The sequence below is a fragment of the Triticum aestivum genome, chromosome 1A, assembly GCF_018294505.1.
Source record: "Triticum aestivum cultivar Chinese Spring chromosome 1A, IWGSC CS RefSeq v2.1, whole genome shotgun sequence".
Lineage (NCBI taxonomy): Eukaryota > Viridiplantae > Streptophyta > Magnoliopsida > Poales > Poaceae > Triticum > Triticum aestivum.
Window position 1 is genome coordinate 29482297 of NC_057794.1, and position 16213 is coordinate 29498509.

Below are 16213 nucleotides of genomic sequence, written 5' to 3' on the forward strand. Positions count from 1 at the left end.
CACGATCACGTCGGCATCCCCGTCCTCAGCTCCTCCTCCACCTCTCCTTGGCGCGCGAGCCCCGAGCCACGCCGTCCCTGGAGCCGCACGCCCATCGCCCCTCTCCCCTCGCGCCAGCGAGCAGCGCCGCGTCTCCGGCCGCTCTCCTACAGCTCCTCTTCCACCTGTGCCTGCAGCCGTCGTACTTCTCCGTCGCGCCGGGTCCCGGACCTCCGTTGCGAGCCTCGTCGCCCCTGCGTCACCGATCCCCTGCCTCCGCGCCCGAGTCAGCTCGACCCTGCATCCTCTGCTCGTGAGCCTCGCTTCTTCACCTCCGTCCTCAACCACGCCGGCCACCAGAGCTGTTGTCGGCTGCCGCCCCATTGTAGCTCCATGCTGCCTGCTCTGCTTCCCCTCCTCGTGCCTAGCCGGAGCAGTTTTGCCGCTGGCCGAAGTCTCGCAGGAGCAGGAGCCCGTGTCGTCTCTGCCGTCCAGCGTCGCCTCCCGATTTCCTCTCCTGCACCTCGTGCCCGCCAAGTTCCAGGAAACCCAAGTATAACTCGTTTCGACTACAGCACGAAGATGTGAACAACTACGCGGAGTCACGAAGAACAACTACATGTTTGACCATGGATATCGGATTGCAAAACGCCAAGTACCCCTTCAGTTCGGCAAGACCGGCAAGTTCGTCTCCACTGAACATTCACACGACCGCAACCGGGACCTTGTTTTGCTATGTTTTGGACACGCCGAGTCCTCGAAGGCACCGATGTCTAGTATGTCTCAAGACCCGGTTCGACAAGTACCACGACGTCCGGAGCCCTCGGATCCATCAAGTCCGACTACCTTCGTGTGTACCACTACCGTCGCCCCGAAGACGGTGTAGTCATCAAGTACCTCTCCGAACGAACGTGAACGACTATCGTCGCAAGAACGGGACCAGAAAGTCCGAAGACCCCAAGTACCACGACAACGATGACATGAACGTCTACGGAAACTCGTGCAACGATATACATGTACCACTACCATCGCCGAGATCACGAGAACCTCTACCGTCGATCCTAGAGCGTGCGAGAACGACTACTTCCACTACCGCCGTTGCGAGAACGTCTACTTCCTCTACTTGGCACCGAACGAGAACCGTTCCATTCCGAAAAGGCATGCTTCGAAGGTATAACCTCGAGACGACGTTCGTGAACGAATGCTTGCGATGTTTGAGATGCTCGTGTTTGAACCGTGTCCAAATTGTCACTCATTTCCTTGTCGCCAACTCATGGGACACCCGGTATCCGGGAGCGCCCCACCATCTTTTGCACGCATCCGCACACTTCTCCTTTGCATCGGTATCTCAATCGAGTTACCGAAACCGGAACGCTGTTGTGGCACCGTTTTCGTTATCGTTGCCGTGGCACCCCTTTCCTTTCCACCACGGTGACAAATGCTTCATAATGCTCTTGTCAACTTTTAATAAAAATTGCATAAACTTGTCCATGTCATCCGCATCATAATAACAACAATTAAAATGTTTAAATTGTTGTTTGCTTTTAAATTACTAAAGCATATGGGGATTTACCGGATTTGTTGTTTGTTATATCCGGCCCCATTTAAATTGCTTAGTTAGATAGTTTCTTTTATGCTTCACCCGTGCCATGCTAGCCAACATTTAATATTGTTGGGTACGTAAACAAGAGCGAACTAAATAATTATTGTGGTGTCCGTCAATATGCAACTCGTTGCATATTGAGCTCCACTTAATTTGTAGTTTTGTTTGTGCACTTTGCCATGCCTTGCTTCATTAAACCGGACATGCATCATACTTGATTGTGCATCATGCCATGCTTATGTGATGTTTGTTTACTATATTGTTTGCTTCTTTCCGGTGTTGCTTCTTCGGGCTAGTTCTGATAACGTCACGTTTGTGAGGATTCGTTCAACTTCGTTCGTTTGTCTTCTTCATGGACTCGTTCTTCTTCCTTGCGGGATCTCAGGCAAGATGACCATACCCTCGAAATTACTTCTATCTTTGCTTGCTAGTTGCTCGCTCTTTTGCTATGCCTATGCTGCGATACCTACCACTTGCTTATCATGTCTCCCATATTGCTATGCCAAGCCTCTAACCCACCTCGTCCTAGCAAACCGTTGTTTGGCTATGTTACCGCTTTGCTCAACCCCTCTTATAGCATTGTTAGTTGCAGGTGAAGATTGGAGTTTGTTCCATGTGGAACATGGATATTTTGTTGGGATATCACAATATCTCTTATTTATATTAATGCATCTATATATTTGGTAAAGGGTGGAAGGCTCGGCCTTATGCCTGGTGTTTTGTTCCACTCTTGCCGCCCTAGTTTCCGTCATATCGGTGTTATGTTCCCGGTTTTGCGTTCCTTACACGGTTGGGTCATAATGGGAACCCCTTGACAGTTCACCTTGAATAAAACCCCTCCAGCAAGGCCAACATTGGTTTTACCATTCGCCACCTAGCCTTTTTTCCTTGGGAGTCGCGCATCCCGAGGGTCATCTTTATCTTAACCCCCCCCAGGCCAGTGCTTGTTTAATTGTTGGTCCAAACTGAGCGATGTCCGGAGCTACCAGGGGCAACTCTGGGCTGGCCCACCCGACGTCTGGCTCATCCGGTGTGCCCTGAGAACGAGATATGTGCAGCTCCTATCGGGATTTGTCGGCACATCTGGATGGTTTTGCTGGTCTTGTTTTACCATTGTCGAAATGTCTTGTAACCAGGATGCCGAGTCTGATCGGATTGTCTTGGGAGAAGGAATATCCTTCATTGACTGTGAGAGCTTGTGATGGGCTAAATTGGGACACCCCTGCAGGGATTTGAACTTTCGAAAGTCGTGCCCGCGGTTATGGGCAGATGGGAATTTGTTAATGTCCGGTTGTAGAGAACTTAAACTTAACTTAATTAAAATGCATCAACCGCGTGTGTAGCCGTGATGGTATCTTTCCGGCGGAGTTCAGGAAGTGAACACGGTGTCGGTGTTATGCTTGACGTAGGTTGTTCTAGGATCACTTCTTGATCATAGTTTCTTGACCGTGCTTTGCCTTCTCTTCTCGCTCTCATTTGCGTATGTTAGCCACCATATATGCTAGACGCTTGTTGCAGCTCCACCTCATACCTTTTGCCCTTCCTATAAGCTTAAATAGTCTTGATCGCGAGGGTGTGAGATTGCTGAGTTCCGGTGGCTCACAGATACTTCCAAAACCAGCTTGCAGGTGCCGATGATGCCGTGCAGGTGACGCAACCGAGCTCAAGGAGGAGCTCAATGAAGATCGTGTTCTTTATGTTGTTCCGTTTCCAGTTGGTCAGTAGTGGTGCCCAGTTGGGACGATTGGGGATCTGTGTAGCATTTGGGGTAGTCTTCTTTTATTTTGGTTCCATAGTTGGACCTTGTGTGTATCTGGATGTTGTAATGCTTTATTCATGTATTGTGCGAAGTGGCGATTGTAAGCCAACTATGTATCTCTTTCCCTTATGTATTACATGGGTTGTGTGAAGATTACCTCACTTGCGACATTGTTTACAATGCGGTTATGCCTCTAAGTCGTGCTTCGACACGTGGGAGATATAGCCGCATCGTGGGCGTTACAACATGGGAGATCACTGGCCGTCCCTATGGTTGCAAACCATTAGGATGTAAGTGGGTGCTCAAGAAGAAGCTTAGGCCCGATGGTATGATTGAAAAGTACAAGGCTAGGCTTGTGGCCAAGGGCTATGACCAGAAAGAAGAGGAAGATTTCTTCGATACTTATTCACCCGTAGCTAGACTAACCACCATTCGAGTATTACTATCGTTGGCGGCCTCGCATGGTCTTCTCGTCCATCAAATGGATGTTAAGACGGCTTTTCTGAATGGAGAGCTAAACGAGGAAATCTACATGCAACAGCTAGATGGCTTTGTGATAGATGGTCAGAAAAGAAAGGTGTGTAGGTTGCTGAAATCTTTATATGGCCTAAAGCAAGCACCTAAGCAATGACATGATAAGTTTAATACAACTCTAACATCTGTTGGTTTCGTTGTTAATGAGGCTGACAAATGTGTATATATATACTATCGCCATGGTGGGGGCGAAGGAGTTATATTGTGCTTGTATGTTGATGACATACTGATATTCAGAACCAACCTCAAAGTCATTGAGGAGGTCAAGTCGTTTCTGTCTCAGAACTTTGAGATGAAAGACCTTGGTGTGGCTGATGTTATCTTAAACATCAAGCTACTGAGAGATAATGAGGGTGGGATTACACTTCTGCAATCCCACTATGTTGAGAAGGTATTGAGTCGTTTTGGATATTCGGATTGCACACCATCTCAAACACCATATGATCCTAGCGTGTTGATTCGAAAGTCTAAAGGCACGGCTATAGATCAGTTGAGATACTCTCAAATCGTTGGTTCACTGATGTACCTAGCGAGTGCAACGAAGCCTGACGTCGCATTTGCTGTGAGCAAATTGAGCCGGTTTGTTTCCAAACTGGGTGATGTACATTGGCATGATGTTGAACGAGTTATGTGCTATTTGAAAGGTACTATGAACTATGGACTTCACTATACCGGAGACCCGTCGGTACTTGAAGGGTATAGTGATGCAAATTGGATCTCTGATGCTGATGAGATGAAGGCCACAACTGGGGATATGTTTACTCTTGGAGGTGGCGCTGTTTCCTGGAAGTCTTGCAAGTAAACGGTCTTAACGAGATCGACAATGGAAGCAGAATTAACGGCATTAAACACATTTGGTGTTGAAGCGGGATGGCTTCGAGATCTTTTGATGGACTTGCCATTGGTTCATAAACCGATTCCGGCTATCCTTATGAACTATGACAATCAGACTGTCATCACCAAGGTGAAGTGTTCAGAGGACAACATGAAGTCCACCAAACACATAAGAATGAGATTAAAAGCTGTCAGAAAATTAAGAAAATCCGGAGTGATAGCATTGGACTATGTCCATACGGCTAAGAATCTGGCAGATCCCTTTACGAAAGGGCTATCACGTGCCGTGATAGATAATGCATCGGGGGAGATGGGTATGAGACCCACATGAGTTGCCATGGTGGTAACACGACCTATGCGATCGGAGATCCCGTGAAGTAGGACCTGGGAAAACAAGCCAGTGGTGAACTGAGGAGAGTAACTATACTAACCCACTCCGTTGAAGATGCAATACTCTTAAGACTGTATGATAGGATGACTATTGTCTTAATGAGTTCCAAAGCTTATGTAAGCAAGATGCTTTCCTACAGAGCGATCTTTGGAGAAACACACCTATGTGAGCCCGACTGCTGGTCACAGTCTATGAGATTGGGGTGATCTCTAGTAAGCTCATGAATAGGCCAGGAGTGTGACTTATATGCTCCACCCGAGGGGTCAGTCTTCGGCAGCCCAGTACTAGTAAGACATGTGGTGAAGATTCTTTACGCCAAACTGACAATTCAAGGCATAGTCCATTGTTCAGTTGTGAAGGAGTGTAGCTACTTGCTCTAGGTGAAGCTCAACCTTAACAGGTCTTCACTGAAACACTGGTATATTGAAACAACAATTGGAATAGAGGACACAATGGGCCCTTGAGATGTGGTGAGGGATTGCTGAAATTTGAGATGGGCTTTAGGCCCATATAGCAATTTCTGAAAATCTCTAAGGGCCCATGTGGGTTTATTGGCACTAGGTGGAGGTGGGAAGTTTAGTCCCACCCGGAAGTGAAAGAGGAGTTGGACCTCCTTATAAGGGATGTTCTTTCACATGCTATTGGAGCTTGAGAAAAGAAGAGGCCCTCGCGCGCTCCTCCTCCGCCGCCCGCCGCGGATTGTGGGATTGAGCCGAGCCGAGCTCACACGTACGCGCTTATTTTTGCCAGTCACTAACAGAGAGTTTCTGACAGCTGGGCCACGATCTGAGACGTCGGATCGTGGGCTGTCACGGACTCGAACGTGGGTCGAGCCCACGTCTCTCTACACGGCTGCGCCTATATAAGTGTGTGGTGTCTCCAAACCCTAGCCACCACAAACAGATCGCATCTGCTCCACGCGCACGCCCACCGTCGTTCCCTTGCTGCTGCTGCCGCCGGTGACTCCATCCCGTCCGCCGCGTACACGGTCGACGGGAGAGCAGGTCTCCGAAACCACGCCCTTCTGGTTCCTGTATGGGGTGAGGGGCGAATAGGTTTTTGGGCATCGATTACGCGACTGCTCGCTTCCGATCGTCTACTTCCTCTACGTCCGCATCGCCTTCATCATCACCATGTCCACCGACGCCGAACGTGCCGCCGCCGAGAAAGTTGAAGCAGACAAGAAGGCCGCCGAGGACGCAGCTGCTGCCACCAAAGCCGCGGCCTCTGCATGGCCTACTGGAGAGTATAACTCGTTTATCCCGCTCCTACTGTTTTCTGTTTTATCCATGCTAGCGTTATACGTAGACCTTTCTGCAATTAGCATAGTATGTGCTAGTTTTACTGAATATCAGTATGCATTTATTTGTGTCAATGCCATGCTAGTGATTTACTTGTGGATTAATTTAATCGAGAAATTGCCTATTTACGCAACACAAAGTAGGTGCCTTGCCATCTCGAGGCAGCCCATGCAAAGAGGGCCAAAATAATTGTTCTCCCAACCTCTAAGCATCAGGAGATCCGCTGTTAGGATCCTGCCTTGCAGCGCTGTCCAGAGGAAGATCTTGTGTTCGGCTGGTGCCTACCCCTTCCAAATGCAGCTATAAAACTTGGATCTAACCATCCCCTCAAACTGGAAGAAGCAGGGCTAGCAAGTGCCATCATCTGTGAGCTTCCATGTAATTGTATCATGCACCAGGGGCTGAATGGAGATGGACTGAAGCATACCTGCCAATGTGATCAATTCGTCAGTCAAGTCATCCACCTAGGAATTAGCCAGGTCTTGAACCCAATTGTCGTGCATAGGACCTAGTCGTGCAGCAGGGCGTCAGCAACCGATCTACCCTTGCGGGCAAACGAGACAAAGTTTCGGGGCGACGTCCCTAGGTGCCAAACCATGCAACCAAGAGTCCTTCGAAAAATCGCAGTCTGGCCGTTCCCAATCGAGACCTTGGTTGCTGCAGCAAAAACTGCAAAGTCATGATCATCGCAGGGGCTTTGCGACCCTAGGTTGGAGATTGGAGAGGTAGTCCAACGCACCCATAACCAGCGAAGTCTCAGGGCCCTTGCAAATTTATCTATATCCTGGAAGCCAAGTCCTCCCAGGTGCTTCGGGCGGCAGACAACCTCCCATCTTACCCTACAGTTTCCCCCATGGCACTCGTCTCGGCACACCAAAACCATGATCTTGTTCTCTGATCAAACCATCGTAGGAGCCACTTGCGTGGTCTGTGAGTAGTTAGCATGTACTCCCTCCGTTCGAAATTACTTGTTTCGGAAATGGATGTATCTAGAACTAAAATACATCTAGATACATCCATTTTTGCGACAACTAATTCCGAACGAAGGGAGTAGACCAGTAACGATCTGAGTACTGATTTTGCAGGCATGAGTCTGTCACCATTGGACATCAGTTTGCCCTTCCAGCCTGCCATTCTATTGTCGAATTTGGTCATGATGCTGATGTAGTCATGTTTCTGCAGATTTTTATGGATAGTGGCACCTGCAAAGCCCGCATGATTCGCTCTAAGTCCAAACCAGCACAACGAATCGGCAAGGTCAGACTCTTGGCGAAGTTTGTACATAGGCCGGTCACCTTGTGAAATACCTCCAGAATATACCTAGACATCATCATGTCGTCCTCCGACTGACTATAGGTGACATTGCTACGATCATGGTATGTTCTGTCGAGAGGATCTTGTGAACATCCTCAGATGAGGAGCTGTTGTAGCTTTTGAACTGACTTTTTTACTATAGTTGACTGGAGGCGTTGAACTTGTGTAAACTTTGCACAGCTTGTATGTACTTCTGGTGGTGAACTTTTGTTGTTGTACAACACGACAACTCGGATTTATAATATAAAGCAGGGGGAAACCCTTTATTATTGAAATAGTACTAGAAGTTGTCGCGCGCTTTGCCACGCTGTTCTTCAATTATAGGGACTACTTTTTCGTGGATGTAAATTGAGATCAAAATAACTATTTTGACCTTTCAAACAAAGGTTAGATGATTTGACCTTCTTTTAGAAGAAAATCCCCATATGACCATTTTTGGTGATGCCAACACCCATGACGTTTGGGTTGCATGGAAAACGGCACGGTCCAATGACGTTTTGACCCGAAAGTTTCTGTTGTGTGACTTGGCGTCTCTGCTAGAGGATTAAACGCAACGAACCATGGGGTTTTGGGCAGGGGGTAAACACCATAGACCATGATGTCTTTCATGCAACCAAAAAGCCATGAATGTTGGTGTCACCAAAAAAGTTATAGAGTTTTTTTAAAGGGGGTCAAATCATGCTAAAATATGAAAAAAGGTCAATATAATGATTTTGTTTGTAAATTGATCGTTGGGTTGCAGGCATAATGCTAGACTCGGCGTTTCACCTTTTTTTGGAAGTAGGAGCTTTATTGATTACTCATGGGTAATGCACTCACGGGTAATTACATCGCGGAGGAATTCTAGAATAAAGTTTATCCAAAGACACCTCCTACGTACCTCACTAGCCTGCTTAGCGCTAAGATGAGCTGCCATATTGGCTTCTCTTCTTACAAAAGAAATCGAAAAACTAATGAAGTTCCCGCGTAGCTCCTTAATCTCCTGAAGAGGTTTTGCTATATCAGCTCGGCGTTTCCCCTTGCAATGGTTTTTGTTTAAGTCAGAGTTTAGATGTGAGGGGAAAGACAGCGTTAGTTACATACGACATGTGTTTTTGATGAAATTCACACAAGCGTCGAACACAAAGAATATTGACCATGTCATCCCAGCCACCACCCCCTCTCCCATCTCCCTTCACCCTGCGGCGCATTGCGGACCAACGTCGGGTTGCTATAGGATTCTTAGAGTCCGATAGCCTTGCCCTGCGTGCTAATTTATATATTGGGGCGACCCATTAATATAGGTTGGCCAGCCTTTTCTTTTCTTTTCTTTTCTATTTGCGTTGCTGTTTTACTTAAGTTTTGAAAATAACTAAATGTGTAAGTAATTTCAAATGGTATTTTATAAAATGTTCTTGACATTTTTAAAAAAATGTACATATTGTACCTTTTAAATATTTCCATACATTTTAAAATATATTCATGACATTTTATAGTGTTTGCATGGTATATTCGCATATTTTAAAACTGATCATAAATTTTAGAAAGTGTTCATGATTTAAAAATGTCTGCAGTTTTGGAAAATGTTTGTATAATTACGAACCGTGTTCATGTATTGCTTTGAACGTGTTGACATATTTAACAAATACATACAATTTAAAAATTATTCATGTGTCTACTAAAAAATGTTCACATTTTGGAAAAAGTTCATGACATTTAAAAACAATTAGAGAGTCTTTAGAAGATTAGAGAGTCTTCCATTGGCTGTATGTGGTACCAGTTTTTTTTGTCTCGGCTGGACAAACAAACATGCAAGGAGCCCTGCTGTCCATGTACACACGAAAAATAGACATGCAAGGGATCAAGCAACCCACACAACACGTCCTGTCCACTATCACATGGGGCCCACGTACTCTTCACACCCATCGATTCACCAGAGGAGCTTATTTCAAAGGAGCTTAGTAACTCTATAGATAAGGAAAGTCCTAGCACTAGTATTTGGAGTAGTAGGAGTCCGGCTAGAGTTGTGTTGCCGTGTAGTACTAGATTGAATTAATTCGGAAAGCAAACATGCATGGTCCATATATATAGGGCCTGTCAATCAATTTAGAAAGAAAAAGACAAAAGATAAAAGAAAATGTTTGCATGAAATCAATGATATATGACTTAGATGTGCAAAATTTAGAGCACATGTAGATATTCTTTAGCAAAACTAATATATATATACACAGCAGATTGCATGAGAGTTGTACCGTCAGTTGAGAGAAAAGGAGAAAATTGAGAAGAAAATAAAGATAAAAAAGAAGGAAAAGCACAACAGGTGCCTTTGGCAAAAGTTTTGGACCCTATAATAACGGGCTGACATTCCCCACAAGCAAACGCCAGCGTGGACAATGCCATCTAAGCAAACATTTTGGTTCGTTAAGTAAGGCTGGTCATAGTGGGAGTAACATAAATAATAACATAGATGTCACATAAAAAAAATGATGAGGTGACAAGTAGTTAATGAGGAGAGAGACAAATAGAGTAACATAATTTTTTTTGAAACGAGGCAAAAGATTTTCCATTTTTATTGATTAAGAAGAAGAGAGTTGCCCGGTTAATTAAAGGAAAACCGGGCAAAAACCTAGATACAAACCCCACACGGGGCACACGCGAACGACTTGGCCACAACAACGCCAAACAGTCGACCATAACATCGAGGACATGGCAGCTCTGATTTTTACTGACAAGCGTCACAGGAGAAAGTTGCAAGCCTCGCACCGATCTAGTCTAGCGCAACATCCGGGGAGCACCGTCCACCGAGTAACATAATATGTTACCATCACATAGCGCTTCCCGATGCAAAATGAGTCTACAAGTAATAAATGAACACATCTATATTACCGCACAAATGACACTACCCACTATAAATGTAGTAACATACACTAGTAACGTATGCATGTTATTAGTGTATATTACTCTCCACTGTGACCAGCCTAACGCACCTCCAAACCAACCCATTTCCCTTTAGTGTCCATTAAAACAGAAAAATGCCTTCAATTGAACAAAAAAAAAGCTTATTTTCATGCCACACTACTAAATGGCCCCAAATCTATTACTAGCAAAAGGGCTCGTGCCTTGCAATCGGAAAGAAAGTCATAATCTTCAATGGCCATGACCACATTTTGTTGCATCACCGAGCTACACTATCACTCTCAATTTCGTGAAATCATGAACAATTTTTGAAATCATGAAAAAAGTAAACTTGCGCACATATTTGAAACCGTGAACATCTTTCAAATTTGAGAACACTTTTACAAAATTTCAAACATTTTCTAAAATCAAGAACACTTTTTGAATTCATGAACATTTTATACTATTGGCACACATTTTTATAAAGTGTAATTTTTTTAAAAAAAATCCCGAATCGGCGAACATTTCTACAACCGACGAACATTTTTTTGGAAATTGGTGGAACAAAATTTGAAATTCATGAACTTTTTTTGATTTCACGAACATTGTTTGAAATGCATGATCCTTTTTTGAATCAGTGAACATTTTATGAATGAATAAACTATTTTGTAAGTCATGCAGGGTTTTTAAATTTTTAGGATATTTTTCCTTTCATGAACATTTTCTGAATTCGCAAACTGTTTTTTCAATTACCTTAACATTTTTTAATACATGAACTTGTAAGAAAATCATGAACATTATTTGATTTCCCAAACATTTGTTTTCAAAATTTTGAACATTTTTTAATACGCAAACATTTGTTTACAAAATCATGAATTTTTTGAATCCACAAATATTTTATGATTTATTAAACATTTCGTTTCAAAATTCTATTTTTTTTTAAATTTCGGTACTATTTTGAAGTACCAAATTATATAAAGTAGAAAAAAAATGAAAAATGAAAATAAAAATAAAATTTTGAAAACCATGTCGTTCGGACATGGGTCGGCCCAAACAGGCGCTGCATCTTCTCCCAGCGCGTAGAGCACAGTATAGGAGGTTCCTACTGCATGGGCCAGCCCAGGCTGTAGATTTCCCTGTGTAAAACGTTTTTAATCAAAAACAATTATAGGTGGCATTGATGCGTAATATTTTGCATCTTTGAGGATAATTTTCGCAAACCATGAGAAGCATTAGCTCCTTTATCATTAGGTAATGATTTCGGACCTCATTCTAACAATATAAAGGATACCATAAAAATGCCATGACATATAAATAAAAATGCCTTGTCATGTTCAACAATGATCATGTATTGTACATTTTCTCTACAAAAGTATTGTACATCTAAAGATACAAATTCAAAATGCAAAAAAATGGCGCGCTCAGAAAAGATTTAGAAATACAAACTACCATGCATCTATAGATTTGGCATAATAATGTATAAAAAAGAAGGGAAAATTGCCATAGTCGTGAATTATTCAAAAATGACATGCTCAAATATAAGGAAAATTGCCATGATCAAGATAATAAAAATGCCATGACATTAAAAATAAAAATGCCAAGATACAATAATATATAAATGCCATGCCATTATTTTTCATCCCATGCTATAGATAAAAAAATTGACATGCTCTTACTAAAAAACATGTCATCATCTTAATGAAAAAAATGACATGCTCTTCATAAGTAAAAATACCATGATGTTAATAATAAAAATGCCATGCACCTAATAATAAAAAAGCCATGCTCTTGGTAATAAAAATGACATGCACTTAATAATAATTTGATATGCTCTTAATAATAGAAATGCCATGTTCTTACTAATATAAATGCCATGCTCCTAAATAATAAATGCTATGGGAAAATGCACCCAAAAAAGTTAACCCTGGACAGTTAATATCAAAAAAGCATGTAAATGGACTCCCATGTAAAATAACATGGAAAAACTTGTATGAAATGAGGGACACACATGGATTTTTTCTCATGAAAAGCAATTTGAGAGAAAAACATGTAAAAAAATATAAAAAACTTTACCCATGTTTTTGTGGACACAAATGTCATGTATTTAAAGTACACAAAAGATATATGAGAAAGATGCCATCTTATTTTTACAAAAATACCATTGAAAACACAAAAAATATATCTTACATGGCAGATGCCTATGTAAAACTTACCATAGCAAAGAATGAACAATACAAAAACCTTTTACACAGAAATCATTGTTCATTAGGAGGTGGGGGTGCATATGTCCCCTTCGGAGAAATATATTATATATTTACATAGTTAATATCTAACTGGTCATAGTTTCTCCATTGGTGTGGGCCTCATGTTGGTTTGCACATCGCCACCTAAACTGAAATCCCACATATATGCGACTCTCACGAGTATCTTGATAGCCCCGGATATCGCATCTGTAGAAGACAAACTAGTTGGTCACGGAGGTGCTTCCATGAGCATGCTTTGCTTGCCTCAACTTGGGCACCACCAGTTACTGAAAAAGGCTTTTGTCCCACTTTATATACAAATCCACAACCAAATATACAAGCATCCACGAAGAACACCCCACCACACACACAACACACACCCAAGGCAAAGACAAAAGATGATGGAGCACCGCAACACCACCGAATCAACCACCAAGCAATCTATAGATGGGCCAGTAGGAACCGCCTAGAGCTGACCGAGGCCTAAGCCATGAGCTAGCCACCGCAAAGAGGTGAAGCCGGGCAACGACAAAGAATGGGTTTCAAGGCGGTGCCTTCTAGAAAGACATGACACTAGAGTGCCTCTACCGCCCGATCTCGAGGATCAAGTTTTCACCTGTAGCAACACAAAGAGAAGGGAGCAACCTGTGACATGGCCTTCTAGAAGGAAACAATGTCCGCGAACGATGCCGCCGTCAGCTAGGGAAAACATCGGGCAAGTTATGTACCCTGGCGCTCACACCCCTCGGTCGTCATGCTACGTTGAACACCAACACCCATGCCACCGCATGGCCATGGCTGCCCCACCACACACACACACACACACTCACTCACTCCTAAGATGCGTGTTCTGTTGACTCCCACCATGACTCTCACCGCCAGGTCCACCCGCCCTGCATCCAGACGACTCTGCCACCAGGGCACCACCATTTCCACTTCACTTGTAGAGTAAAGCTTTGTAATATCTTGCAATCCAATCTCTTGGAGGAAAGATGGTGATGTTGAGCTCTACCTGGTGGTGAGGTGAGCTAAGCCCGGGAAGGAAAAAAGCACATGGTACATTTCTTTGTCTAAATTCATGACTGTTGATTCGACTTTGGCTTCTCCCTCCTCTTCTCTCCATGATCATTCTCCCTGTAGCGCATATAAACAAATGCAATGTCTGCCATTAGGGTTGTCATAACTTTGGCTTCTCTATCGCCTTCTCTCTATATTTTTCCTATGCAATTCAAACATTCATGCAGTTTTGTAGTATGGAAGATGGCATGATACTATTGCCGCGTTTTAGAAATTGTGTGAATCAGATAGGCTCTAAATAGATATGGGCTCCCTCAATTTATAAGAATTCAAACAACATGTTTTCTGGATTCTAAACATGTGCCTTTCTCAACGGCAACGGGTGCATGATAAGGTTGCATAGTTTCTCTTTGCTTGCGTGTAGTTGCTCTGTCTTGTAGAGAGGCTCGAACATTATACTCCAACACTCCCCTCCCATCTATTCTCCTTTGGAGTTTATGACATGGGCAACAGAAGCGGGGGCATGCCGCAATTATTTATTGGGTTTACTAGGTTTTGAACCCTGAACCTCTTGGTTGCAAGTAAATGCAGCTAACCAGTTCATCCATCAGTCCGAACTGATGGAAAGAGATGAGCAATACATTTCAACAATTCAACCTAAGAAACTTTGTTGTCATCATGGGTGCCTCTGTACTCATTTGGAGGACTGGCCAATGTTCTATCATGTTCATGGACTTTGATGTTTTTGCTTTTGGTATCATGCTTGTCATTCATCCGTAGTGTGAAGTGCACATGATGAGAAACTGGGGAGTACTATTTGCCAAATTGTAAGTGTTTGGAATATCAACTTAGTATTATCTACAGGCCAAATCAAGCATATATACAAGTACGGAAGGAAGGCCAAAGACCAAATTCAGAAAACCAAAAGGCATCATAAATATAACTCTAAACCCCTCCTCAAACTCACGGTGGATCCACAATACTGAGTTTGGAGAGGTAAAATCTGTGTTGCGCTCTAGTCTAGGCCTTCGTGATGAAGTCCACCAACTGTAACTTGGAAGGCATATACCGAAGAGCAATAACATGGTGGTGGACACCAGCGTGCACAAAGAAAGTATCAACACCAATATGCTTGGTAAGCTCATGCTTCATGGGGTCCCGCGCAATACCGATATCACTTGTACTGTCTGACAAGAGTGTACGTAGTAGGCGTTTGTAACAGAAACACCAAAATCCTTGAGTAACCAATGTAACCAAGTCACCTCCGCCCATGAGAAGAGTCATAGCTCGCAACTCAGCCTTTGCACTAGAACGGGAAACCACAGTCTGTTTTTTCGTCTTTCCAGGCAATGAGAGAACCACCAAGAAAGACATAGTAAGCAGAAAGTGAAGGACGATTTGAAGGATCACTAGCCCAGGTAGCATCCGGATAGGCCTGGGGCTATGACGAGCTGGAACAAGGAAAGAAGAGATGGTGAGAGATCGTGCCATGAAGATACTGTAGAACACGAAGAAGGTGACTATAGTGAACCGAAGTGGGAGAAGAAACAAACTGACCCAGGATATAGATATGATAAGAGATATCCGAACAAATGACGGCGAGATAGATAAGACTCCCAACAAGATGACGATAATGAGTCGAATCAGACAAGGGCTCACCACCGCAAGCACGGAGGTGAATATTAAGCTCCATAGAAGTCTCAACAGTGCACTCATCACTAAGAGCCGCACGAGCAACAAGATCCTGGATATACTTTTCTTAGGAAATAAAAAAACCATCAGAGGTGGAGGAAACCTCAATCCCAAGAAAATAATGAAGAGGGCCAAGATCAGACATAAGATGCTGCTCATACAAATGTCCATTTAAGAAAAAGATGAACTAGGGGTTTCGCCCGAATCGACCCAATGCAGATATTTCAACCAATAAAAAGAGAGGGAACAAAGGAGAATACCTTGAGGGTTCAAAGGGGGAGAGGACCCACCATTTTTTTTATCTTAGATCCGCAAGATTTGGGGGGAAAGAGAGAGACATGGGCGGCCAGGGGAGGGGGAGAAGAGTAACAAAGGGGAAGTAGGAAAAACAGAGACATGGGTCGGCTTAGGACACCTCGGCTAGGGCCGGGTCTGGGGCGTCATCACGTGCAGGCCGGTCCGACGTGGCACAATCAACTCTGTCCCGCATGGCGCCCTGGACCCTAGCATGTCGCGCTATGTATCATGGCGTCTCGGGGCCAGGCGTCATGAAAAGGGGTGATATTTTGAAATATTTTCAAACCTGGTTTATTTCGTCTGATATTTTCCGAAAAAGGGTTAAATTTGTACTCCCTCTGATTGGAAATAAGTGTCTGGTTTATTTGAACTAAA